The sequence below is a fragment of the Microcebus murinus genome, chromosome 10 (genome assembly GCF_040939455.1).
Source record: "Microcebus murinus isolate Inina chromosome 10, M.murinus_Inina_mat1.0, whole genome shotgun sequence".
Lineage (NCBI taxonomy): Eukaryota > Metazoa > Chordata > Mammalia > Primates > Cheirogaleidae > Microcebus > Microcebus murinus.
The window spans coordinates 63170591-63197486 of record NC_134113.1 but is presented as its reverse complement, the minus strand read 5'-3'; positions in this window follow the sequence as shown (position 1 = coordinate 63197486).

Below are 26896 nucleotides of genomic sequence, written 5' to 3'. Positions count from 1 at the left end.
ATCTCCATTTCTCCAGAAGAACTTACGGCACATTTCAAATAAATTAGTGCATTTAGTGTCTTCATTTTTAAAATTATATATTATTATGTAGCACCTTTATAATGCAAATGTTGAAATAAAGAATTAGGTGAGAGGGGTGAGGAGGAGGGGATGGGTATATTCACACCTAATGGGTGCAAGTGTGCACCATCTGGGGGATGGACATGCTTGTAGCTCTCTGACTGAGGTGGGGCAAAGGCAATAACATTTGTACCCCTATAATATTTAGAAATTTAAAAAAAAAAAGAAACAAAAGAATTGGCTTTCTAGGTTAATCATGTTATATCAGGTTTTTGCCAAGAGTAAACTCCTATAAGTCAATATATTTCAGTAAGAATTATGCTTCATGGTTATAGAAATTAACACAAAAAGTTTACTTAACATATCCAAACCACAGTCATAGTTAGACTTAGGTCATTGCTGTCTTTCAAATTAGATTGCTTTCCACTTAACTACACATCAATTTAATTTTTAGTAATGCAGAGGAAAACCACAAGAGCAACCTAGTGGCTTCAATTACCCACAGCAAACACTCACTTACAGATGCCTCTTTAGGGGCTATAATAAGGGCTCTACATTGGGGAAAGCCTCCAATAAAATGGATATATCACATTCTGAATTCAGCCCCAGTGTAGGAAAACCTAAGTACTCTCAAAGATGAGGGTCACTCTTTGGGGAATTGATTTTTCTCTAGTCATTGAGCTCTACCTAAATCTCATATTCATCTTTTAGTATGACTTTAAATTTGTAATGTTCATTTATTAATTTTAGACTTTCAGAGTTAGAAGGGATATAAAGGTCCAGTCTCACACAGAGATTCCTTCAGCATGGCAGATAGTCATCAACTGTTGCTTAAATACCTCTAATGAGAGAATACAAGTATCCATTGTCAAAAATCTTACAAAGGTTCTGATGTGATGCACCAAAAACAGTGTATCACTTCTTTGGTAAACTCCCCCAAAATTCATACCATCACTCTAATAATGAGAATACATCAGACAAACCCAAAATGAAGGGCATTCTACAAAAACCACTACTTTTTAAAAGTATCAAGGTCATGAAAGATAAGGAAAAACAGAGAAACTGTCACAGATTGGATAACACACAATGACTAAATATAATGTGGTATCCTGGACTGAATACTGGAACAAAATAAAATATATTAGCAGATACTATGGGCTGAATGTTCTTGTTCCCCCCAAATTCATATATTGAAATCTAACCTTCAAGGTGATGGTACGAAGAGGTGGGGTCATACAGAAGTGATTAGGTCATCATGAGGGCTCTTCCCTCATAAATGGAATTAGTGCCCTCATTAAACAGGTTTGAGGGAACTCTTTTGCCTTTCTGCCATGTGAGGACACATAGAAGCCACCATCTCTGAGGAATGGGTTCTTACCAGACACCAAATCTGCCACTACCTTAAGTCTTGGACTTCCCAGCCTCTAGAACTAGGAGCAATAAATGTCTGCTATTTATAAATTACCCAGTCTCAGATATTTTGTTATAGCAATCTGAATAAACTGAGACAACTGAAAAACTGAGGAAACCCAAATGTTAATTTCTTAGTTTTGACAAACACACATGGTTATGTAAAATGTTTGTATTAGATAGCACATTACATAAAATGCTAACGTTAGAGGAAGGGAAGCTGGTTGAAAGGTATATGAGAATTCTATGTATTGATACTAGCTTTGGAACTCTTCTCTAAGGATAAAATTATCTCAAAATAAAGTTAAGTAAAACATATCTTACAAATATATTATTTCCATTTTATGGCAAAGAAATTTATTAAGATGTAAGAGTTAAAGGGTGAGATTTTAACATCAGCTTGTCCCTTACCTTTCTTGGTGTTGAATCATCAATGTTTTGTTGAGAGGCTGCATAAAAATGAGGCCTTAAACTCTTGAACTCAGTTTCTGCCACTCATACACTTAGACAGATTTCTTCCGCTGTAAAATATCATGGTGATTGGCACAATGTACATGCTCAATAACTATTGGCCACCTACTGAATACCCACTGAAGGCACAGAAACTGACTTAGCGAACATCCAAGCTGTCACTTTAACAGCAGTCCCCAAACCTGGCTGAGTGTCAAAATCAATGTAGAGCTTTTGAAAAATATGAATTCCCAGACCCCACTGCATTTTTATAAATCTCCCCAGGGAAATCAGATGTGCAGCCAAATTTGGGAGCCACAGTGGGTTAGTATTTAGAGACTCACTAAGGGGGAGTCAAGAATTTAAACCTAAGCCCCTGAATAAAGAACTAATAGATCCTTTATAATAGGTAACATCATACTTAGTTCTACCTTCCCTGAGGGAGCATTGGAAAAGGGGCATTTGTATGCTATTTAAGGAAAGGTATAACTGCAGAAACTTAATCTCCTAGACAATCCTAAATGCTATTATATATTTATGTATTCTCATTGTAATCACTTTCTATTTAATCCTCTTGCTTTCATTTTTCAGTTTACTACAGTCAGGAACATGCCCTTTCATTTAGCATGAGTTTGTTCATTCAATTGCTTAGCTGCCATTTTTCAGAAAATAGCCATGACAAATTGAGGACCAGGTGGAAAAACCTGCCTAGGAGAGAGGATAGCATGAAAACACTGATTAAAATCAAGAAATAAAGAGGGGGTATTTCATAATGATTTACATTTTCACCTAGGGGCCAGGCTCATTAGTTAATGAAGATCGTATATATTTAAAAGATTCTCAAATTTAAATATATGCGCACACCTGCACGTATGTGTGTATATAAACAAAGATAACACCAAATGAATTTAACTTCTTGCAGTTCAGGGATGGCTAAACAGCAAGACAGAAAATATAAAGGAGGGCAAGTAAAGAGATTAAGTAGTTCGGGGTTTGGGATTGAGAAAGCCATGATAAAAGAAGTGAAGCACTTAGCAAGAAAACAGTGAACAGCTGGTGGGTTTCTAAAAGAAGCAAAAATATTCTCAGGAACTGAGTTGTAACATCACCACCGCCAGCACTTCAGATACACTCACATCGCTGGTACTGGCTGCTGCTTCCAGAATAAAGACGTTTCCAGAGGCCTTAATCTGTCTTCATTTCACGATGTGCTTTGAAATTCCTATATTCATGCTAACTGCTCCTTTGAAACAGAATTTTATTCTATGCTCTTTTATATTTGTGTTACAAAGAAATCTATAAAAATTGTGATTAAAAAAGCACAACATTTTGCATTGTGCCTTTTAAGCATCTGCATATGCTTTGCAATCTTTGGCCTAATTTCTCTTCTTGCTGTGTCCTCCTAAAAGGCTGCTCTGAGAACACAGCTTACTCAAAATCAGTGGGCACTCCATGTATGGATTAGCTCCAGGAGTCTCATACAAAGATAAGGCAGTGGCCTATTAATGAGCAAAGGTCAGGCTTGAATTAGAGAATGGTTTCCCCGTTGCTTAGCCTACTGCTGTCTCTCATCACTTCATAAAAGCTTCTAACATGTAAGTATTCCCATTAATTAACTTTTAAAGAAGATTTGGAGTTTATGTGTAGATGTGGGTTTTTTTCCCAAATTGACTTGTACTCATCATAATTTAGAAAAGTACCTTAAAATGTCTTCATACAAGCAATAATTCTACTTCTAGAAATCTATCCCCCCCAAAAAAATTATCAGATATACTAAGATTTGTCTAAAAATAAGTTCACCATAGCATTATTTATATCAAACACTTGTGAACAATCTAAATGCCTGATTTAAAGGGAATAATTACATATAATAGGGTATAGCCATAATGAAAAATTAGGTGATTATTTAAATTATGATTATGAAGAATTTTAACATGACAAATCTTTATAAGTTTGTGGAAAAGGCAGAATGTTACATTGTCTCTAAGCTATTATTTAAATGAAATATAAATGAAGATATATTTGTGGCAGCAGAAGGTAACACTTCAGATTACCTGAATTTTCATTCAAACGCTCCCCACTTTACTCTGTGTGCTCTTGGCCAAGTTATTTAACCTCTCTCTTAGTCTCCTATAATATGGGAATGATAATATTAACTCCCAATAATATTTTTGTGAGGATCAAGTTAAGAAATTTATTTAAAGCACATAGGGTAGTATCTGGTTCATATTTCTCAATAAACATTAGCTGCTATTATAATTATGTCATTTATTTGCTATTATATTATCATATTTTTTGATATTATAATTATTATTAACATTTTTTTTAAATCCAGGAGGGAAGAAGACCCAATTATTTACACTGATTACCTCTATATAGTAGGTTTAATATGGTAGTGTTGGTTTGTATTTACGCTTTTTCTGTTTTTTATAAATTCAGAACAAGATACTCGCAAGGTTTTAAAATCAATGAAAAATAAAACCATTTGATGCAAACATGAAAAAAATCACTGTGACTATATTCAAACCTTAAAATGCCAAAGTGTATGCTCTATAGTGATGTCCACAGCAAATAAGGAACATGTGTCACACACTGAACTTCTAACACACTGATGTTATTTCTAAGTCACTGACTTCAGCTTCTTAGAATAAGAAGGGTTTCCCCAACTGCTGAGCTATAATTTAAGTCTGTTCCTGCCCACATAATTGTTAAAGTCAGACCAACCCATTCCTAATTGATACGCTTTATGTATGTCTTGTCTTTGAAGGAATACTCTTAAATATAACAGTCACCAATGGGTATCGGTTTGTTTTGCTTAGTTGTGCTCTATGTCTGTCATCAGCAAAATATCATTCAAATGAAAAATTAAAAAAAAAGATCCATGGTATATAAAAGAACTTCCAATTCTGAAACAAAGTGGCATCAACCCAAACTAAATACGCAGGATTATTACCATGGAAAAACATGAAAAACTATTGTCGGATTTAGATACCAGTAGTGACACATCTTAATTTGTTTTACAAGCTGCCACTCTCAAGAGAGTAAATAAGATTTGATAAGACCTATAAGCTTTCCAAGTCTCTGAGTTATTTGCCCCTTCAGTCCAACTACCTAACACTCCCTGAAGGGCTCAGATTTCCACCCTGGGAATCCCACGTCACGTTCAATTCAATTGACACACACAGAACCTCCTCTTCTAAGAAAACCTGAAAGGCTCAATTTCAAAAGCATCTTTTCATATGTTTTATATTTAAATCTATAAAATTAGAACCAACCAAATTCTGGGACAAATATTATACCAGTTCTAAGATATGTTTGTTTGATTTTACTTATATTTTTTATAACTTATGCATTACTTAGGACATGGTACGTTGTACCATGCAAATGTTAAAGCTGAAGAAGTCCTTCACACTAATTCTCTTGACAAAGGGGATAATTACAAAATAAACCAATTATATCTGGTTTATAAGATCACAGTTGAGGCAAGTGGAAACAGTATTTTATTGCTTTGGTAGCCAGATCCTGTCACATATGTAGGTAGCAAAACTTTCAAGCAAACCCTGATTAGATCATCCACAGTAATAAGAGGATGAGCCTACTGTTGGGCCAAGTACAACAAAGTACAGTATGCATATACTTAAGAACAAAAAAAAAAAGAAGTGAAAGAAAGAGAAAGCATCCACATGTTTGATGTAAATTGGCAACTGCATGTTGCAGAATACCAGATATTCAGGCCAGGAAGCCTCTTTTCTCATTCTCACTGTGCTGTTGACCAACTCTACAACCCTGAACGAGATACCTCACTCCTCCAGACCTAGTGTTTTCAAAAACTAGTGTATGCAAAATATGTAATATATGCTTAAAATATATGTAAATGAAATTAATCTTTTCTCTATTACAGTCTTATAAATTAAGAAAAAACAGCCAAATGGATTTTTACCACATTAGGAGGACTTTTGGGGGTGATCTGATTTAATATATAAGCTCCATGGACTATTTATTTTGGAGACCTAGTGACAAAAATAAGACAGTCTCCACTGCCAAAGAATTAAGAGGGAATAGATTGTGATTTCAAAGTCAAAAGAGTAGACAATCCAAATTTCAAGCAAGTGGAAACAGTGACCTGCCATGGAGCTGCTCCTTACTTGGGTACCTCCAATAGCTAGCTCAAGGGTGAGGAGAACTAGGAAATTATTAACTTGAAAATTGCTAATTATTTTTCTGGAACAATGCCAGATTAGTTATAGCATAGATTTAAGTTCGAATAAAGGAGAAAGGAAGGGAACTATTGCTTTAATATGTGTTTGCAAAGTGCTGCAGGGTGGTCTCTTCACAGCAACAGCAAAACGATCCAACGACAACTCCACTCATCCTCTACCTTTTCCTGGACCTGCTTTATGCACTATCTCCAACTGAGGTATTTCAATCATTCATTCTTCTCTGTTCCCTTTCTACATTCTAAAACATACCATACATCTCTTCTCCAGTGTAAGGGACTTTAAACCTTACATCTACCAACATACTTGAGAGAGTGGTGTGTATTTGCTGCTGCCACTCTCTCATTCACCTTTCACTACCCAATCCATTGCATTTGGACTTCTGATCCTACTATCTGATCAAAATACCAATGTCCCTCCCAACAGCCAATTGAGTGGCCACTTCTCAGTCCTTGTTCTGGCGCCCTCTGTAGCGTTCAAAAATGTTAGACCTACTCTTTCTGGGACCTTGCACCCACTGCTATGGTTTTCACCACCATCTCATGTTGGTCTTTATTGCTGACCCCAATCTCACTCACCAGCTCCAATCAGGTCTACCTGCTGACTATTTCTCCCTGGATGTACCATAAAGACACTTAAGACTTAAAATTTAGACCCATGATTTTTTCCCCTAAATCTACTTGTCATCTTTATACCATTAGTCAGTTTGGAGACACCACCATTCAGTTACCCCCAGTACTTACCTGGGAGTGATGCTCATTTCCTTTATTCATCACCTCTTAAACTCAGTTTTACACGTAAATGGTTGTTATTTTCAGTGTCTAACTCTATTCCCAACATTTTCAATAACTCACAGAAGAAATAAAGCGCCAGCATCTGAAGTGGACTCTCCATGCCCAGTCTTACCTGCCCAAGTCCATTCTTCCTCCCTGAGTGCCTCAAGCTTCTAGAATCAAGGTAGTTTCCCTGGCTCTGATTTCTCTCTGAGATCTTTTCCTGGGAGATTTCACAAACTCATAGATTTGTAGTCATTATGTATCAGCAGGTAGCTCCCCCCCGATAATCAGTACTCCTAATTTCTGTTCCAAACATGTGCATAAAATTACCAGTTGTCTGGTGGATATGCAGCATATAATAAATCTGACAGCAAAAACTCAATAGATTTTCTTCTTAAAAAATCTTTCCCCTAACCTCCTACATTCAGTCTTTTGGTTAATTGCAACACTTAACAATATTCAGAAAAACTTGGAATCATCTTCAGCTCCTTCTTCTTGATCATCAGCCACATGCCCAGGTCAAGAAATCCTGTTTATTACAAGCCTGAAATGTGTCTTTCAAATACATTTTTTGCTTCCCTGTTTTTGTTGTCTATTTATTCATTCTTTTCTATTATGAAAATAATTTAACTATATTATTTAAAACTCATAATTAGAGAAAAAATTCCTACCAACTTGACACAACAATTTGTTAACACTTTGCCGTATTTCTTTCCAATTATTTATTTATTTTTTTTTATTTCAGCATATTATGGGGGTACAGATTTTAAGGTTTCAATAAATGCCCATTTCACCCCCTCCCCCCACAAGTCTGAGCCTCCAGCATGACCATCCCCCAGATGGTGCACATCTCACTAGTTATATATGTATATACCCACCCCCCTCCCCTCTCCCCCCTGCCCAATACCCTATTACTGTAGTACCTGTGTGTCCACTTAGGTGCTGTTCAGTTAATACCAATTTGCTGGTGAGTATATGTGGTGCTTGTTTTTCCATTCTTGGGAAACTTCACTTAATAGTATGGGTTCCAGCTCTAACCAGGAAAATATAAGATGTGCTATATCACCATTGTTTCTTAGAGCTGAATAGTACTCCATGGTATACATATACCACATTTTATTAATCCATTCTTGGATTGATGGGCACTTGGGCTGTTTCCACAGCCTTGCAATTATGAATTGTGCTGCTATAAACATTCGAGTGCAGGTGTCTTTTTTGTAGAGTGTCATTGGATCTTTGGGGTAGATGCCCAGCAATGGGATTGCTGGATCAAATGGTAGATTCACTTGTATCGCTTTAAGGTATCTCCATATTGCTTTCCACAGAGGTTGAACTAGTTTGCAGTCCCACCAGCAGTGTAGGAGTGTTCCTCTCTCTCCGCATCCACGCCAGCATTTATTGTTCGGAGACTTTTTGATAAAGGCCATTCTCACTGGAGTTAAGTGATATCTCATTGTGGTTTTGATTTGCATTTCCCTGATGATTAGAGATGTTAAAGTGCCTTTCAGGATGTACTCATAATGTATATGCAACTTACACTCTGCATATGCCAATTAATATTTTCACCATTTTTCTTCATAATGCTACATAGATCTAATGGCATTCTAAATGACTGCAATAATTAACCTATGCATGTGCCACATTTATTTCACAGCTTCCTTAAAATGGATTCTTTTGGAACATCTTTATTTGGATATCCTTGCTGAAACTCCATAGGCAATTAGAAATTTGATATATAATCAATCATAAGGAAATGTCTAGCTTACAGATGGGACTTTTAAAACATGTTTTCATCAGCTTATCTAAAAGTAGAAATTTTACCATGTATCTTCTCAGACCATAGTGTAACACTCCACTCCAACAGAAACACTCAATTATACACAAAGTCATGGAAATTAAACAACCTACTGCTGAATTATTATTGGGTCAAATAGGAAATTAAGGTGGAAATCAAAAGATTCCTTGAATCTTAGTCCTGGTCTCTCAGTAGAATCTCCTACACTGGTAGTCATTTAAAGTTTCCCTTCACCCCAGAACCACAGTGAAAGGTTTCAAGCATGAGTTCTGGAATCAGAGACCTAAGGTCAAAATCAAGCTCCTTCGTCTACTTAGCCTGTGACTTCAAGTCAATATATTTAGCTTCCCTTAGCCTCAGTTTCCTCATCTATAAAATGATGATAATAAGAGTAATTACTATACAGTGCTATCAGGAGGATCAAGAAATGATATAAGATATATGAAGTTCTTAGTCAAGTGTCTAGTGTATAGAAAGCACTGAAAAGTACTGGACTTTATAATCATTTATCAATATTTCAGAGCATCTGGACTCTGTCATTTATGTTCTTGTTGTGGAGTTAATAAGCCTGGGCCTACCTCCATTTTTTACTTTATTTACTACCACACTCTTCAGTTTTCCTGCTTGTCATATTCCTGCATCCTTTATCATTGAGGGCAGTATATAGCCCGAGTAAACAGAGATTACAACTCGGGACATGGGTTTCCATATTTCACGTCACCCATCAGAAAAAGCTGCAGGCATTGTAACCATCTGATTCACTTGTATGATGATGCATAGTCCGCCAAAGTGACACTTAGGCTCTGGTCTACACAACTCTCAAAAAGTAAAACATGTATGAAAATAATTTATTTTGTGTAAGAAGCTGTCATTTACTTTGGATTTTATCAAACTGAAAAAATGTTTAAATTGCTGATTGAATCTATCCATGCTTTTAATTTTATGGCTTTGGTCACCACTTATTTTCTCCTAGTTTTGAAGGAAGTGGTGAAATGCCATTTTCTAATGTATGAGTTGCTTGGTAAGAATTATTCTGGTATTCCATATGTATGTATTTGATCTTTTATTTCTCTCAGTATTTACTGAGGTTGACTTCTGAAAATCTACATCAGAAGAGCAAGTAATGAAAACAAATTATAAATAAAAGGGATTAAACTCCCCCTTCCCCCAAATTGAAAAGACTAACTATATCATTAGGAAAACCTACCTTTCCATCTTTTGTAAAACATAGCAAAATCACCTGCAAATAAAGCACTGCATACATGGCAGTTTGGTATTTCATAACTTTCTATTGAAATATTTCAAATATGGCAATTAACAGATCATCAGCTTGATCAGTTTGAGAAAATAACTAGAGAAACATTTCAAGTTTTCATAGAGAGCAAAGTTTCAATTCTCTTTCTTTTTCAAATTTTCTTTTAAAATATTTCTAAAGTTAATTTCTTATAGTAGCTGTGTATAGCCGCAAGCATTAAACAATCTAATTCAAAAGTCAAGTAAGATTGAAATAGTATCTCCATAAAATATAATTAATAATTCAAAGGTAATATTTCAAGTTTCACCTTGAAGACTGTATGCATTTTTCTCCCAAGGCAATGCATATTTTAAAAATCCTAAAGTAATCCTATTCATATAGTTAAATTATGACTTTATTATTCTTACTATTAAATGGGGGAAAATGTTTTGAGCCATTAAAGGTTGAATGTATCCTATAAAAAATAAAGCAGGAAATTCAACCATTATTTATATTTGAGCTCTATCTGCAGTTGACTTAAATTATTGACTCCAAACAAGGACATTCTTCCTTCCTTTGCAAGGGCTCTCAATTTCCTTTCCTCTCATCCACTTTTTTTTTAACTGTAACTGAATTTCCAAAAGGAAAGGGAAGTTTAAGTCCCAGAATTTAAATGTATGTACACCCAGATTCTCCTCATTGATCTCTTGAATATGGCTGGGAGTGAGGTGTGTATGTTCAATTTTTACTTTTTCTAAAGATACACCCCAATCATGTAAGTGGGAGACATTTTCTGTGAAATTATAACTATACTTAGTAAGTGAATTTGCCCTTTCAAAAGTGATTGAGAGAAGAGTGAATGTATCAAAGTATGAGATTTCTTCAAAGAGTGAGGAAGGGAGCAATACCAGCAAAGCACAGAAGAAAAGCCAGGTGGCTCACAGTTCCACTTATAAAAAACATTAGAAACAGATCAAGATAATATTAGAGAAAGAAACTTAAATTTTTAAGAGATACAGTTATTCCTAATTATGTAAAATTACATAATATTTTTGTTGGCTGTCACCAATCAAATCTTCATTGTGTGCTATGCAATATAGTCAGCACATTAACGACACTAAGTCCTACAAAAAACTCTCGGAAGTATCATTACACCCATTTTATGGATCAGAAACTGAGTCTTCTAAATATTCAAAATGTTGCCAAAGATCACACAAGATTTGAACCCAAGATCTTAACCACCATGGGAAGTTGATAACATTTCTTCCTACCCTTTCATGTCCTAAGCAGCTAGTATTTGCATGGTGCCAGGCATTTGGTCATTGTTTGTTAAATAATTAATGTGACACATTCTTTCATTATTTTATAACAAAATTCAATCCTGTTTAACTGTCCTTGGAAATTTCTACAATAAGATTTTGTTTTGTTTCTTCTATTTTGCATTTGCTCCAGTAAACATTTAATTTAAGCTCTTTGGGAAGCAAAATTACTTTTTGAAATCACTCTAAAGTTCTTCCACAGTTTTTTTCCACCCTCATTTTCATAGATTTTCAATAGCTGCTCAAAAAATACAAAAGACGTCCAAGTTGTTAACAACAACATCAACAATTCCCTAGGCTTATCCACCCTTCCCATCATCCCTACCCAAGACCTTTACATCCTTACCTCAAAAAATCTCTTGAAATCACTCCTTTCTTTCAATACACGGAGTACTGTGACATTCTTAGCTAGTTTGTCTGGCACTACATTCCTCCACTTCTGGTTAGTCCTGACTACCTCTACCACAGTGATCTTCCTAAAACATCATTTAACTTGATCTCAAATTGTAGTTGAATTGGTACTTTATTACAAAGTATGACATATGCAAGAGTATATAAGATATATACTTAGCATTTAAGGAACAAAATGAAATCAACACTGAAGGGGCTACCATTAAGGAAGAAAACATTCCCCATACTTTAGAAGCTCTTGTCTGACCTTCTCAGATCTCATACTGTCCTTCCACCAAAAGGTGATCATAATCCTAAGGTTTATATTAAGCATTCTATTGCTTCTCAATTTAATTTTATCACCTATCATGTGATACATATTAGTTAGTGTTGCCTGTTTTGAACTTTCCTCAAATGGGCTCAGACTTACATATTCCTTGGTGATCTGCTCCTTGTTCTCAACCTTACATTTTTGAGATGCATCCATGTTAAAGCCTCTAGCTGCTGTCCATCTACATTCTCTGTTGGATAGTATTTATTTGTATGAATACTGCAAAATAAATATATCCATGTTATTGGTGATATATATTAGCATTATGCTATCATCTGAGTGTTTGCATCCCCCCAAAATCCATATGTAGAAACCTAATCACTAATGTGATAGAAGGAGGTGGGGCCTTTGGGGGGAGATTAGGTTATAAGGGCAGAGCCCTAGTAATGGCATTAGTGCCCTTATAAAACAAGCCCAAGAGAGACATCTACCCCCTTCCAACATGTGAAGGCACAGCTGTTAAGGGGCCATCTATGAAGAGAGCCCTCACCAGATACCAAATCGGCTGCAATTTGACCTTTGACTTCCCAACATCCAGAACTGTGATAAATAAATTTATGTTGCTTATAAGCTACCCAATTTATGGTATTTTGTTATAGTAGCCTGAATGGACTGACAATTGTTTTGCTCTTTTGCTATTATGAATATACTGCTGTGAACATTCTTGCACAGTCTTCTGGTATACAAATCTTCTGGATTTCCTGTGCAGTACATATGTTGGAAAGGATTGTACATGGACACTGTTAATAGATCATCTTAAAAGGTTTATATACCAATTTACACTCCCATGTGGTTTCTCTTCACTCTATATCAGGGGTCAGCAAACTATAGCCCATGATCTAAATCAAATCTGCTCCCTGTTTTGTAAATAAAGTTTTATTGGAACAAAGTCATGTTCATTTGGTTACATATTGTCTGTGGCTGCTTTTGTGATACAATGACACAATGGAGTAGTTAAAAGAACCCTTATACAAAGCCTAAAATATTTACTATCTGACCCTTTATAGAAAAAGTTTGCCAACCTCTGGTCTATATCTTTGCAAACACTTGTTTTCTAACTTTAAAATCTTTGCCAGTTTAGTGCACATGAAATATCTCTTTTGTTAAAAATATACATGTATTATACTAAATTGAATTTTATTTCATTGCTAATAATGCTAATCATCTTTTCATATTCTTATGGGCTTTTTCTGTTTCCTCTTCTGTGAAATGTTTGTTCATGCCTTTTGCCCATTTTTCCACTAGGTTTTGTTAGGTTCCCTTCTTTTAAAGCCACAAGAATTCTTTATACATACTAGTTAGCAGTCATTTTTCGGTGGCATGTGTTGGAAATAATTTCTCCCAGATGCTGGCTTATCTTTTCCTGTTTTTGTTTACAGTATCTTTGTCTGAACAGAAGTACTTAATTTAAATGCATCTAAATATCTTGAAATGCTTCCATACCCCAATAGTAGAATATAAAGATATACTGTTCCATTATCTTCTCAAAGTATTTTTTTTTTAAATACTGCATTTCACATTTAAGTCTTTAACCTACCTAGAATTGATTTTTGTTTATGATATGAGATAAGGCTCCAATTTCACTTTTTTCTCCAGCAAGGATCATCATTTCTCAGGGATCATTTGTTACATTGTATTTTCTTTTCCCACTGATTCAGAATAATATCTGTTCTTCCAAAAGTCAAATTCCAAATAGGAAACAATCCATGACTAGGTTCTTAATTGGATCCTTTTGTCCTAATTGTCTTTCACTATGACAATACCATATTGTCACAGTATTTGCTTGGGCAGGTAGCATATTGATCATCTCTGTTCTTTCAGATCTATTTTAGAATTAGTTTCTCTAATTCCATGAAAAACCAAGTTGAAATTACTGTGAATTTTTAGATCATCTTTGAAAGAATTCACTCCTTCATAATATAGGGACCGAAAACATGGTATACACATAGAATATCCCTCATCTGAAAGGTGTGGTAACAGAATGTTTTGGCTTTTAAATTTTTTCCAATTTTGGAATACTTCCATACACCTAATGAGATATCTTGGGGATGGGACCTAAGTTTAAACATGAAATTCATTTACATATCATATACACTTCATACACATATGCTGAAGGTAATCTTATACAATATTTTTAATAATTTTGTGCATGAAACAAAGTTTTGCCTGTATTTTGACTGCAACCGTCACGTAAGGTCAAATGTGGGAATTTCCACTTGTAGTATCATGTCAACATTTAAAAAGTTTAGGATTTTGAAGCATTCAAGATTTTGGATTTTCAGTTTAGGGATGCTCAATCTATATATGGCTCTATTTAGGTCTTATTTGTCATAATATCTTAAAATAAAATATTATAATTTTTTCAAAAAACGCAGGTGAATTTTGACAGTTTTTTGTTGTTGTTAGTGGTGGTAGTTAGTTTTTGTTGTTGGAGATATTAGAAAAATATAGGGTTTTTTGGTCATTTTATTTTCATTACATTTCCTGTTTGTTATAGGTATGTGAATATAGAAGTGAATGTTTCTATACAGATTTTAGTATCAAATAAACTTAGAAAACTTTTACTAACTTTGGTTAGAAACAATGATAGTAAGCATGTTTGGCTTGTTCTGGATTATAAAGGGAATGTTTCTTATATTTCACACTGAACATGACATTTACAATATGCTTCTCTATATGACCTTTTTCAGGTTAAGGAAGTTCCATTTTATTTCTAGCTTGCTAAGACCTTTTATCATGAATGAATGTTGAATTTTATCAGACTTTTTTTTACTGTATTCATTAATATAATTAAATACTTGTCCTTTAATCTGTTAATGTAGTAAATTATATTAATTAATTTTCTACTATTAAACCAACCTTGTTTTCCTAAGATAAATGGTCTAGCTCATTAATTTTGATTCTTCTTATATAATGAAAATAATTAAAGCTACAGAATTCATTCTAAAATTTGCTTTAGTTTCAACCCATAAGTTTGTTATATAATATTTTTATCATTTAGTTCTAAATATCATTTCAATTATAATTTCTTTCTTTTAATCTGAGTTATTTGAAAATACGTTAAGTTTCCAAACATTTGTCTATTCCCCCTAGATTTATACTTGTTATTGTTTTCTAACTTCATTGGATTGTGTTTAAGGAATGTAAGCTATATAATATCAATGTTTTAACATTTGTGGAGTATATCTTTATGCCATAGAATGTAGTCAATTTTCATAATGTTCTCTATGTGTTTGAAAAGAATATTTATTCTCCAATTGTGGGATATGATGTTCAACAATATTGTATTATTCAAATCTTATATGGCCTTATTGATGTTTTTATCTTCTTAATCATCAGTTACTGAGAAATGTAGTACAAAATATCCACTTACAATTTGAGATTATATTATTAGGTGCATATAAGAATAGAACTATTATATCTAGGTGTGGCTTGAATTCTATCTCTAGGAATGTCTCTTGACTTAAAGTTTACTTTTCCTAATAATAAAATGACTATACCAACTTTGTTTTCCAATGAATGGTAAACAACATTTTTTTGTTCTTTGACTTTAAAACTTCATCCAAAAGTGTTAAGTGCATATCCTTGAACATAATATAGCTGGATTTTTGTATTTGTTTTTAAATCCAACCTAGCAACATCTATTTTTTAACTAGAGAGTTTAGTTTACTTAGATTGGTTGTGATTACCAATATATTTGGATTATTTCTATACTATTCTTATGTTTTCCACATTTTCCACTTTTCTGTTTCATTTTGTAAATCAGGAAATGGGGAGTTATTAAAACTTATAAAAAGTAAAAAGAAATTTAAAAAAATTTTTTACATAAGCAAGACACATTGCAGATAATAAAAAAGCACAGATAAGGAACAAGAATCTTTAAAATGCTTCTATACACATCACCTTGGTGTATATCGATTCATATTTTTATTATTTTTCATATGTTCAATGAGATTTCTACACATATATAATGTTAAAGTTTTCTGAGAAAGAAAAATACACTATCAAATAATATTTAAGATTGCCTTAGTAGCATAAAGAGATTGGAAGAAAGAGATTAGTGTCATAAAATGCAAAAAAAAGTCTGCTGTAGTTTTCAGAACATAAGATTAAAGCATGCTTAAAGGTCCATTTGAGCATTCAGCACCTACTTGCCCTTGAGAAATACATCACTAAAATAAAAGCCAAAAAAAGTCACACTAAGTTTGAAAGCAAATCTTCATATCCCAACCATTATTAATGTAAGACATTGTTTTAAGTCATAATGCAAGCATAATTTAAAGTCATTGAACCATAGCTCTTTAATGATACCATAAATCTCAGCTGTGTGAAATAGAAATCAGCCCACTTTTGCAACATCTTGACAAGTAGTTGGAAGGTGAATTAGTTAATCAAAGGTCTGTTCATCTACATGTCGTCAAATTAAATAGGGGTGATAGTTTCACTGAATTAACCAGTTGTTTAAGTGTTGCATAAATATAGCCCTAGTTTTAAAATTAAGAACTGGCAGCATTTCTTCTGAAGGTTGCCAAGTCTGGGGCTATTAAAGGTTGTCCCATCCCAAGAACTTTCCACTTGTAGCTGTCAAGGATCTTTTTTCTTAATTAAGCCAAAATAACTTGATGTCTGAGCTACTTCCTGATTATAAATTGTCTTTGGAAAACATTCTATGCCTTCCAGGCCTAGAGGCTGATCTATGTGATCTTAAGACTTTTGTACACTCTAGTGGGAAGACCAGGAGGAAGGGGTGCTGTAAGGATAGAGTCACTGGCCAGGGAGTCAGGTGAGTGGGACTTAGCACAGCAGGAAATATGCCCACTGGGGGGTTTGTGGCTGTCACAGTTTCCATAAGCTGTCAAGACAGTCCTTGTTTCCACACTATGGAAACCTTTTAGAATGGCAGGTAATATCTTGGCAGAGTTCACCATCTTAGTCCTTAACACCCACATTGGTTTGTCCTGCGTTCAACAGTTAGTTCTTCGGGCTCAGGGATCTGTGTATTTCTCTGAAAACAGTCACATGTCACTTTTTAGACCTGATACTCAGCATCATGTTCATTTTCCCACTTTAAGTTTTTTCCTTCTCCTTTTATTCATTTAAACAGACACACACACACACACACACACATACACACACCCTTCTTGAGCACATGCTATATTCTAGGTTCTAGGCACTTTGCTAAGTTCAGAGGATATAGTGATAAATAAGTTAGAAATCATGATAGCTCACAATCGCAGGGAACATTTAGTAAAGGCGTTATCCACATTCATTCTTGAGCCTTCAGACAGCCTGAAAAGCCAATCTTCCCCATATGACCTCAATCCAGGAGTCTCTGCTTTTGCAATGACCTGAATAAATACTCCTGCAAAACATGGCCAAGCAGGCCCCAGCCAGGTGTCTTGGATAAAGACTGCAATCTTCTAAGAGTCATATCACATCTGATTTGGACAAATAGGTGAAGGACTCTGAATAAAAGAAATGATTTCATTTTCTCTATGCTAAATATAGCTGCTTGTTTTTAGTTGCCAGTTGTTTTCATTTTCCCATTTGGGGAAACTTTCTTCAATGAAAATTCAGTGGTGACTCATCTAGACCCCACAAGGAGAGAATTATGCTTCATGGGACACCTGTGGAGAGGGCCACCTTGGCAGTTCCCTGCAGAGTGGGTCTGCTGGGCACACAGCCATCCCCCCAGGCTAGCTCTGACCCAGGTTACCGGAATGCTAACGATTTGCCTTAATCCAACCAAAATAAAAGTAGGCAATCTTAAAGCTTTTTAAGAAAAATCAAGTTCTACCTTTGACCCAGGCTATTTTTCTTCAAATATTTAAAGTTCAAAGCACTGTGTGCTTATATTTTTATTTCAAACCAGAAAATCACCCTTATTGTATTTGATCACCCTCTTACTTTAATTTGCAGACTTGCTTATTTATATGGCTTATGTTGGACTTTTTTGCCTAATATATGATGTGTATAATAATGCAAAAGTTTTTTTTTACTTGTTAACTAGAAAATACACATAATACGGACCTGTGGGTAAATGTCTTTTGCATCCATTTTTAAGCATTATTATGTTGCTAAAGAGTTGCAAGAATGAGACTTTAACATACATAGCTCCTGGGAGAATTATGCAAGTCTTTATGGAACACATTGCTCACAGCTGCAGTGAAAGATCCATCACTAAAAATCATAGCACTTTTTATGCCACGTCAATGACATCATTTGTATAATTTAACTATAATTCACATGTGGGAAGCAGTTGTCTACAAATTAAAATTATCCTCAAATTGATTCTAAGGGGTATAGGAAACTGTATCATAAAGCAATTGTATGATTTTATTTGTATTCATCATTAATATTTTTCAAAACATTTTGGATAGTATTATTAGAGGCCTATATGACAGCAGATGATATTTTTAAGATACTTCTTAAGGTATAAATAGAAAGACACCTTTCCATGAGGCCAGAGTACTGCTTGAGAGTCCTTAGCTTTTTAATTGCACATGTTCTACAGATTCTGTTCCATAAAGGCTTTCTATTTAGAAAGACTTTCTATTTAGACATGTAAATCACTGTGACAGTGAGGCAGCTAGTGCCAAAATCAGAGTCTGTGTCCTCTTGGAATCTAAAATTAATAATGGGAAGAATACCAAACCAGGTGGATTGTTTTGGAATATTCAGGTCCTCACTGGAGAAGAGTAGGATATAGATTAAAACCAGTGGGAAATGCCCATTACTAACTCTTGGTTGTTTCACCTCCAATATTACTTCATGATAACTTGAATGTAATATTGTATTCTTCTGTTGGGCAAAATTAGTTATCTGATTACGTTACAGAATGAAATTAACCCTAAATTGCTTTTCAGTTAATAAGAACTAGACTGCTCCTTGACTTCCTTCATTCCAACAGGAGGAAATAAATCTGTTCCTGTGGGAGAATACAGTCAAGGAAACAGAGCTGAGGACTAGGCAAGAACACCCATCTGTGAGACATTCCACACAGATGGACAAAGCTCTGATTGTGTGTCAGCTCTGGGGATTAAGACACTCTGTAAAGTTTTGCTGGTCATTGTGCCATGGCAGACATTGTTCTAGGCATGCAGTTTCAGAGGTAAACAGGACTCAGTTCCTTCCCTGCGAGGTTTATATTCTGGTGGAGGACATCGGTAATAAAATAATACCTATATAATGTAATCTCACATAGTGATAATATAGAGAAGCAAAATAAGCAGGGTAAGGACTAGAGATTGCCTGGGGGCAGGGAGAGGAGGGAGGCTATTTTGAGGATGTGGTGAGGAAAGTTTCTCTGGGAGACGAAATTTGAGCAGACGGAGCATGAGGCATGGGGTGACCAGAGGAGCACCACCAGGCAGAATGAACAGCAACTCCAACTGTCCTGAGGTGAGAATAGCCTCAGCATGTTCCAGAAATAGATAAATAAGGGGGGCAAGTGTGGTGTTGCCAGCAGGAAAGCTGTACAAATGGGAGCAGAGTGGTGGGTGATAAGGTTGGGGAGGTGGGCGGATCCTGTGGGACCTTGTAGACCATGGTCAAACCACTGGATTTTATTCCAAGTGTGAGAGAAACCACGGGAAGATGTTGAGCAAGAGAGTAGAAGAATCTGGTTTATGTTTAAAATGGAGATGTGGGTTGCTTTGTGGGGGACTGATTATAGGGATTCCAAGAGTGGCACCAGGGATGGGTTAGGCGGCTTTTCCAATGATTCAGGTGAGAGATGATGATGGCTGAAATCAGGTGGTGGTAGTAGAGGCCTTGTGACTAGTCGGAATCAGCACATATTTGGAAAGTAGAACTGACAGGACTTGCTGATGTGAGAGGTGGGTTGTAAACTGGGAAGGAAAGAGAGCGGTGAGGAAAACTCTAAGAGTCTGGGTAAGTGAGTGGGTGAAAAGTGATGCCACCGGCTAAGATGGGTACACATATCTGACAAGTGTTGTAATAAAAACACACACAGGAATTTTCTGATTTCTAGATTTTTTATAACTTTTATTCAAGTGCTTCCCCTTTCGCCATTCACATAAATGGACGACTGAGTGCTGTATCCTGGTGGGATATCTGATATTTCAGTGCTGACTGATTGATTGTACAAATTATTTTGTGCAGAAGCATATTCTTTATAGTTATTTATCACATAAGTATCTATGGTTTCACACCACAGAAAGTGTGCATCTTGTCCATGTAAATACATGGGAAGGTATTCCCCTCTTTTGCCCATATTTCCATACTGATCTCAGGCTACTGTGATCACTCATTAGAGAATCACTGTGCCTTTTTCTGTACTCCTTAAGATTTATCTATATTCTTTGATGGAACAAGATGGAAAGAGAGAGGAATTTATGCACTCCTGGTAAAAGTTTCATCACTCATGGAAAGAAACCATAAGATGGGCTACATAGTGATAGGAGACTGAGTCCCCCACAATTCTGGAGTAGCAACATGCAGTTCTCTAACTTTGGAGGGTGTGTTAAAGTGCAGATCCCCAGAACCTACCTGTAAAGTAAGTTGGGAAAGGGGCCAAATGGTCTTTATGTTTAATAAGCCTGTCGCATGCCTAATGCTAGAGTTGCACTGATTAGCCTTGGAAAAACACTATCTATAAGTTGTTCAGTTTTGTCCTGTGCCCTATGCCTTCTAAACTGTAGACAGAGGGATCATATTCAGTATAAAGTTTTTCTAACTAAGAATGATGAAAGATGAAAGATGTTTTAAAAATTCTCTGACCTAAACCTCCTTTTATTCTTTTAAATATCCAAGTTTTAAGAAACTGATTGCTCTTAATCTTAGATCTAGTCACACATAAAATGTATCTTAAAGATGTAACTATAGCTACCAAATGTGGATTGCCTTAGGACATTGAAGCTATTTTTAATGGAGTCAAACATGCTACATTTGAGTGACTTTATAAAAGCTGATTTTTTTAAAAAAAATTGCTTAGGGCAAAACTTTTAGAAAGAGCTTTTGTGGCTGCAATCAGTATGTTCAAATTATGCATAATTTTGTTTCCACCATTCTTGCCTTAGATCACAAGAAGCCAAGTATAATTATTAACAAGAATGGAGAATCCCAACCTCACCTTGAGACATTTACCATGTACTCTCATTAACACTATAGAAAAAGATCTAAAGTTACAGGAAAAAATATAGTACATTTATTATTTCCTTCACAAGCATATCAATTTCCATGAATAATCACAAACTTCAGGAAAATGCTCATCAACTGCTAATGCTATAGAATCCTTTTGGGACAGGCCCATCAGCATTTAATGTGACTAATTATTCAAATTTTCATTAACTTCCCATGGTATATTTTCACTAGTTGAAATAAAGGTTTTATCCAAATTCTTGTTGTTAAGATATGCCTTGGTTTTTAAAAATATTATCACTGTATTAAATAATTTAATGTTCTAGGACTAACTGCCCAAAGAAGCTTTACTTTTAATAACAATTTAAAAATATCTGAAAAAATTCTATATAGCTTTTATATGAATTACTTTTGAGCACAGACTCATAAAGTCATAGATGAGAGCTCTCAATATTAGATGATAATAAAAATTCAAAAATGAATTCACAACACAGAGGAGTGTATGTCTCTAGCACTTTCTTTCATAATATTAGAAAATATAGTTTTTTTAAATCAGAATTCCAGTAAGTTCATTTTTATGATATCTATTATATTATTCATAGAAGAAATTGTCATGGTATTGAATGGCTTAATAAGTATAGATTAACACAGTGAATATAACTTAAATGACTATAACAACTCATATCTTGAGTTGTGTCTTTCAATTTGGAGAAACACTCTAACTCAAGCATCACTGACATGACTTGGGTAGAATCTCCTAAAGAAGAAAAGCCTCTGAAATAGTTCTGGTACAATGGACTTGAAAGGTAGCTTCGGAAAAAAAAAAAAAAAAAAAAGCTGATGGGAAAACTAGAATTTAACCTTAGCCAATTTGGGACATTTATTATGTTTTAAAATTTCTTCTTATACTGTACAAAAGTTCTAACTTTTGTTAAAGTTAAAGTATAAAAAATATTAGCATTAGCTCATAAACTAAAAGAAAAAGAACATTCTTTTACCACATGTAGAGTATCTCAACAGTTGAAATATAATCTCTAGCATTAATATTTCATTTCTCTGGACTTCTTGGATCACATGTATCCCATTCATGGTTCCTCTAATTAGGTGCAGCCCTGGACAAAATTGTAAAGAAAGTGAAGCCTGTTTTCCTTTTTGCATCCTTTTCCTCTTCTGATTACCAACCACCTAGGCTCCCCTGGGAACTAAACTTAGTTTTATAGAACACTGACCCAAGATGTCGATGACACTTCATGCAACACTCTTGGAGGTAGGGTGTATGGGCATTGCGGAAGAGAACTTTAGGGAGATAGTAATGTCTGAGCCCAGACAGTTCATCCAGAATGGTTACATTTCAAGCACCACTCTGATATCAACCTTAACAAATCAGACCCTAAAAAGTGACTGATTTGTGCATGTGCATAAGACAAATATTTTTCTAAATTAGGATCAGTGAGGAATGGAGCAAACAAGGAGAGAAGGAAAGAAGAGGGAGGGATTGAAATTGACCACCTTCAAGAATTACCAAGCAAGGTCCACGCTTTCCTTGTTGATTATAATCTTTGCTTGAAAACCCCTTCTTTTAAGCACTGAGGAAGACTTTGGAACCCCTTGCTTCTTCTGCCTCTAGTGAAAAGCAGTGTAGCATAGTGGTTAAGGGATACGCTATGAAGTCAGATTGACTGGGTTTGAATCCCAACTGCCCCATAGGCAAATTCCTTAGCATCTCTATATCTCAGTTTTCTTATCTGGTAATATGGGGATGATATTTTAAAGGGTGGCTGTAAGAAATAAATGAGCTAATACATATCAAACATCTGGAGAATAGGAGGAGCAGTAAGAGCTTGATAAGTGCTGAATATCATCATTGGTAGAGTTGCAAGGGCTTTTTATCTCTACACCCCTATAGTCATATCTCTTTGGCCTCTAAGCAGAAAAGAGACATTCCTGATCTTCATGAGGAGGGTGTTAGAGAATGTTGCAGTGTTCACTAGAAAGCAATAAAAAGAATTGTAATTATCTAATTTGCAAAGAGAAAGCTAAGGAATATTGCCGGTGACAGTTTCGATTTTGTCCAGAGAAAAACAGACAAGCTCAAATGGCAGCAAGAGAGCAGGATGAATTTATTTCTGTGGGTTGTAAAGATGAATGTTCTGACTGAAAAAGAAGTTGTTCAAGTCTGGAATAACTGCTGTGGGAGTGAAAAAGGTTGCCTGCTGCAGACACAGTTGTGCCCGGGGCAAGTGGATGAGCAAGGTGACCCCTGGAGCTGCTTCATGCTCCACATCAGAATTTTAGCAGAAATCTTTCTGTATGAATATATAAACATAATAGAAGTATATAAAGCTTTGGGCTAAAACTTTAAGATGTTAGCAGGAAAGTATCGGCACTGTCTGGTATGTGCTCCTATATGACAGGAGCACATCATGTTGAAATCGACCTCACACCACTAAAATTATTCTTCACTCTGCTTGAAAATACTTATGTGGAACAATCTTGTCTGCACTGTAGCTTCATAGTGATCCTTATATTTAGGAAGAGAAGCAGAGTTTTTAATGCAGGGAAATTGATTCTGAGAATATTCATGACAAAGTCACCTTAATAATTTGATAGTCAGGACTGGGTAAGTGTAAAATGTGTAAGAGGATAAAACTATAAATAAAAGCAATAAATAACTCATTTATGATCGCTCTCATGATTTGGAAATGCAAATTAATTCTTAAAAGAGTGTATAGACCAACTGTTCATCCAAGAAGTAGGAGAAAAACATTCTGCAGAACAGTTCCCAGGAGGGATATATGAGTCTTTTTAGTAAATATGCCTAATGGTTCTTTTCAACCTCATGGCATAAATCATAGCAAATTGAGTTATGTAGTAACTTCTTGAGATGGCATAATAAAATTCCTCCTAAAAAAATCTCAAAATATGTATAGTATACTGTCATAACACATAGATTTAGGGTTTTGTATTAAGGTTACAGTGTACCTTGAGTTTTGTTTTCATTTTAAAATTAAATATTATATTCCTCATTCTATTCAAGGCTAAAAGTTGAGGGTTTACTTAATCCCAACATTCCATTAATAATCCCAGCAGCAGAATGTTTCTGTAGTTAACTCACTTTATCTCCCTGAATAATGAAAAGAAAACAGCAATTTGGGGGGTAAGTAATAGGAGCTAGAATCTACATGGGATTTTATAGTTACAAAACACTGTTCTACTGTGCAAAAATGTATCGTTCTTCACCCAATTCCACAGGTGAGGAAGATGGAGCATAGACTTGTGTGGTAATCCAAAATTACAGCACTTCACCTTCCTTCCAAACACCCTGCTTCTTCTCTAACAACTTCTCAGGCATTTGGATTTCTGGATTCCTGACAGAGTGACTATTTTACATGTGTTGAGATTCCTAGTGGAGTTTTAGGATTGAAGTTGCCTACAGAAAAAATGAAGCAGGAATTGAAAGTGTCCTGAGAAAGTGTCCTGAGGTTCTTAAAAAGGAATGGAGATCTGGAGACCACTAAAAGTGCACTCAAGGTGCAGGGCAAAGGTGCCCCAAGTCTTTTCCCACCCCCATCCCATCTCCACACTCCCAGTTGTGCCAGGAGGCACTGAAATGATTTCTAGGGTATCCAGTGTATGCTACAATATGAATTTTCCTCAGAGCACACATCATTCCCAAAAGGTGACTTGAAAAATTAGTAAAATACAAAATAACATACTTAATTTATGGTTAAGTGAATGTTCAGATAACAGTGTTTGTTTCCAATTCAAGTAATACACACAGTTGGCCAACTTGAGAAAAACAGATGGGTAGCTATCTTTATTTTTCTAAATATTTTCTAAAGAGTTAATACATGTTCATAGCAGGGGTTGTGTAGTTAGTCTGTTCTCCTCTCTAAGTAAAGCTTTGCAGTGTGTGTGTGTGTGTGTGTGTGTGTGTGTGTGAAAAAGGGGTTATCTATTTCTTCTAAAATGCCTTAATGAATGGGAAAAGATATGGTTAGGTTACAAAGTACAGCAACGTTTGCTTTTGGCATCATTATCTGGGGATTTTTGTGCTTTTCTTCCTCCTTTGCCTTATCTCTTTTCCCTTTTCACAGCTCACACTTACACAAACTGTGTCATTCATTATAATGATAAAGCAAGTACTGAGTGTTCAGCTTTCATTCTTGTCCTTGGATGTTAAAACTGACAGCTTAGCACCTCTATTACTTTTTATCTGTGAGTCATTGGCCTTGCCAGCACTCAAGATAAGAAAGTCTCACACTTGCCAGGGGCAGAAAAAAAAAAAAAAAAACCAGGAAAACTGAAAAGAGCACTGGGGTGAGTTATACAAACCACAAAATGGGCGGTAGGAGGCTGTTTTGAAAATGGCTGGGATTTGCCATTCACTGGGACAAAGTTATAAATGAGAACTTGGTGTGATTTAGATTATGTCCAATGGAAAGTCAACTTGCAACTACCAGGTTAACCAGTATAAATCTCTAAAGGAGTGGAGAAATCCAACACTTTACCTCATTTTAATTCAAGGTCTAAAGGAACTCTGATTAAAATGAATTTGACTTTCTCACACTAAATCCTTATTCATGAGACATTAGCCACAAAAACTGAAATTCAACATTTGATGTCCTGTGTTTGTGTTTTGTGTGTGTGTGCGTGTGTGTGTGTGTATACCAAAAAACAATCTCATAAGAGGAACAGAGAATTCACTGATACATTAAGCGTGTTTTCTAGGTTGCTGTTTTTACTGATACATTTTGGGAGATTGAACAGAATTTTATGTTCTTCTTCTTCCTCTACTATAAACTATCTTTCCTGGCAGTCTTCCTTCTTTCCTGCTTTGTGTACACTGCAAAGGAATCGGCACAGGGTTGTGAGGGACCTCAAAGGATATTCAGTCCTCATCTGCCCAGGTTTATAGATGTCTAGTGGAAGTTCTCTCTTCCCTGTGGTTTATGAAGGGCTAGAGAAGTCTGTGAAAATGCTACATTGATTTAAAGTTTCTAGCTAGTACTAGTTCTTCTTTGTATTGACTGCATGGTTAAGCACATATTGGAATGGAGAAGAGTCATATTTAATGTCTGCTACATCTTCCATGTCACCATCTTTTACATTCTCAACGACATGAAGATCTGAGTAAGCATAAGCCACACCCATAAATCATCCTCTGCTGATTGATTCCCAGTGACACTTAAAGTGGAACAAGATTAAAGTTGCTTGGAAAGCAAGTCTATGTGAAGAAAAAAATCTCCTGGATATGTATAATCCCCCTCCCCCCATTTTTACTATTGTCTTGTCCACGTCTAATTTGATAGCATTGTCTTAGTGATTACCATTAAACAATCTTTCCCAAGTCTGAAGTTCATTATCATAGAAATGAACTTATTTTGTTACATTCATATGTATTTGCTTTATGCAATGTTGAATTGTGTAATAATAGACATAAACAAGTCTGGAACTACCGTGGCTCAACACCTGACTGGTAGGAGCACACATGCAGAGAATGAACTAAGGAGGGGCTGGTAGTTTCTAGATTTCAGCTAATCTCAGGCATCAGTTAGTAGGTGGAAGAGAGAGTGACAGCTAATCCAGTGAGCTGATAAATGGAAGCCAGAGAAGAGAGTTTTTATTGTATTCCTAATTTGCAAATTGAGAAACTGAAGCACTGAAAATTTAAATGAAAATGGTCTATTACATTCACTCCCAGTAAATACTGGACTGGGAGTACATTAGAGGGATATACAGTCAAGCAGGACTCAGAAAGTCTTCTCCAAAGGAGAAATGCCTAAGGTGAAGTGCCAATCAATCCAGCAGA